Below are 3,466 nucleotides of genomic sequence, written 5' to 3' on the forward strand. Positions count from 1 at the left end.
CCAATCACTAAGAAAAGCAATGCCAAAGGATGCTCAAACTACAGCACATTTGTAGCATCTCACATGTTACTAAAGTGATTCTAGAAAGTGTTTAGTGTTAGTAAAGTGATTCTAGAAACTAAGATGTGACTTAGCCAATAGAAGCCCATAGAGTCACATCTATGGCCTTTCAAAAACATGTATAGATGTGAGAACACCAAGGAATTATTGACTTTGAACTGTTCTGCTGGGGAGGACTTGTGAGAGTCCCTTGGACTGCAGGAATATCATAAAAAATGAATCATAAAGGAAATCAACATTGAAGAATCATTGGAAGGACTGATGCTGAAAATAAAGCTCCAATGCTTTGTCCATCTGAGGTAAAGAGCCAACTCATTAGAAAATACCCTGATCTTTAGAAAATGTTGAAAGCAGGAGGAGCAGAAAATGAGAGAGAATGAGACATTTGGATAGCACCAGCAATTCCAAGATCATGATCTCTGGAAGACTATAGGAGACGGTGAGGGACAGAGAAGCCTGATGTGCTAGTCCAAGGGGGCACAAAGAGTCAAACATGGCTTAGTGGCTGAAGCACAACAACATTACCATTAATACAATGGGGCTTGGAGGTTGATGGTTGGTCCCAAAATACAAGAGGAATAGGAGGAAAAGACCACTCTCTCCTCAACAAATTCATCTTAGCATCGACTGCACATGGAAGAACTTCCAGAAAACAAACTGTGAATACTGTTGACTGGTCCAAGATAACCAGAAAGTTAAATATGTCCTTTCACAATGAGGTAGGACAAAATAAAACAGACATAAAGTGAGATAAAGTATTTAGGGGCTGAGGCCAGTTTTGGAGAAGAAGTTGTAAATGAGGAGAAGCTTGCAGACAATAGCAAACCCTCTCAGATCAGTGACAGTGGAGAACTCTCAGATCGTATAGAGCAACATAACCAAGGGAAAGAAAAACAAAAACACATATCTATAACTGTAATTACAGCAGAGAGAAAAAAAAAATCAGATTCTCCTGTCCACCATCATTGAGGTGGAGCTTGGAGGGAAGGATGCCTGGGCTGTATCTTCTGCCCTATGGTAAGGACTCAGCTTTAATCTTCTGAGGACGATCTGACAGAGCTAAGGTGATGTAACACCTAACACATGGAAACATCAGAGACAAAAATCCAAAAAAGGACCTTTCTTGAGAGGAGTCTCTATGGCCACATAGTGAAAACTGACACATTCACAGAACAAAAGATTGATCATTACAAAATATTAAAGGTGTGCAAGCTAGCTGCCATTTATGACCCTTTCCTCCACAGAGGTGGAGAGGAATGTTTGCATCCAACATATGCCGAAGTTAAGAGGCAGCTGTTTTATCAACCCCAGAGCCCACATTTCCCACCAAGCGCTGAGCAGGCTGCTAGTTGCTAACCATGTCTTCCTGGGTTAATGCACAGTTCACATAGGCCAGGAGGGTCAAAACATAAGTTCAGCATCCCTCCAGGGACACACGGAATTCTTGCAAATTGCCCTTCTGGCAAAGCCAACAATGAATAAAATTTATATGGCTCAGAGAGCCTGGAGTTAAAACTCCCCTCCAGGTCCTTCCCACAATTCTATGCAAAACAAAGAACTCTCACCTGAAAAAAAAAAAAAATGGGAGTTAAGGCGGATTACTCACAGCTCCCAGCAGGTCCAGCCTCGGGCTGATCTCCAAAATTCCTTGCCCCAGCCGTTTAAGAGACAACTACTCCAAACAACCTTGGAGAAGAACAGGCCCCCTTAAGACAGTGGTTTTCCACATGTATGCCTCTCTATATATATAATTACTCTTGTCTTGGGTTAGTGCAGCAGCTCATTAATGTGACTGCTGCCCTTTCTCACCTCATTAAAGGTGATCTGTTCCTGTAAAGTGCTGGTCTCATTATTTTTTCTGAACCTTGCTTGTCCTAACTCCCTTATTCTACTAACAAACCGAGTGGCTAGGACCTGACAGTTACATAAGATGAAAGGCCTACCTTGAACAGTGCCTTGACTGCCAACCTGTTGCCTGAGGAGTTTGGATTTGGGAAGGAAACAGAGCACATAGCCAGTTGTGTTCAGTGCCCTTGCAGAGTACCTAAGAGCCTGAGTGGCTTAGACTTGAGAAGTTCATGAAACACAGGGCCTAATTTAGGCAGTGCCCACGTGGATCACCCAGGAACCTGAGCAGGGTGGACCAAGAAAGTACCTGTCACCTATGGCAGTGGCAAGCCCACTGCCGTGCATCCACCTTAAGCAGCCACATCTGCATATCCCACCGGTATTTGTTTTCAGTGTCCTCCCCCTCACCATTGCACCACTGAGCAAGTGAGGTCAAATAAAGGCCTGCTGTCCTCTGTGTTATGGTGCAAACTAATTATGTGTAAACTTGTCACAAAAGAGAATTGCAAACTTAGAAAGTAAAAATAAGCAAAGAGGGTGAACTAGCCCAGAAATGACAGGTGCAACAAATTGAAACGCTGAAGTTAATGCAGAAACTTTGCAATTGAGGGACAGCAATAGCCTTTGGCAACAAGTAGAAGCAGGAAAAAGAGACAATCTGACACTGATCTAACACCACTAAGCTCACAGCAACTCTAGAGAAATCGTTAGATTATTCTTTATTGTTTTCATGTTTCAATTTTTAATTAAATATTTTTGTTCCTTATTATTCCCTTTACTTTCATTTCTATATACTACATTATATGTTTGAGAATTATTTTGTCTTCTATCTTTTTTCCAGTATTTATAGTAGTTTAAATTGTATTCTAGGTTCTTAATCTTTGCTTTTTGAAACTTGTTATTAATCAATGTTCATACCTTTAGGAATTATATCTTTAGAATCTATTTTCACTTACAGATTTAATTCTTGAGTTGATAGCACTTGTATCTTTTTACTCTCCCTTTTCTCTTCTTAGAAACCTCTATTTCCCTCCCCACTTTGCCCTACTCTGTTTAACTCTGTGAACCGCTTTGACTGTTTTTGGCTATGGAGAATTGCTTCACCATCAACCTTGGGTTTTATCTTCTGTTCTGAGGATGCAGATTTCTTGATGCTACCGTAACTCAGGGACCAAAACCCAGAGGTCATGAGATCATTTTAGATGTTTAGATCATTGTTGAACTCCTGACACCAAGGAACATTTAAAGAGAAGCACATTCAAAAGTTTCCATGCCTACATGGAAATAGAGCCCCAAGCTGAAGCCAGCAATTTCAATGCAAGACAACCAACACCTATTCTCCAGCAAAGCAGAAACACAATAATGAATATTATAAAATGCGCTGCCTAAAGCCATACTAAACCCACAAACATCACAAAGCACATTATAGGACAATTCATTGCACTGCATAGAAAAGTGATCCAGCTCCATCTGACAGACCACAGGCACAATATATCCCAAACATTAAACCTTGAAGACTTACCAGTCCAATTCCAACCACAAAGATCAGGTTCCACAG

This window comes from Bos taurus, chromosome Y, assembly GCF_002263795.3.
Source record: "Bos taurus isolate L1 Dominette 01449 registration number 42190680 breed Hereford chromosome Y, ARS-UCD2.0, whole genome shotgun sequence".
Classification (NCBI taxonomy): Eukaryota; Metazoa; Chordata; class Mammalia; order Artiodactyla; family Bovidae; genus Bos; species Bos taurus.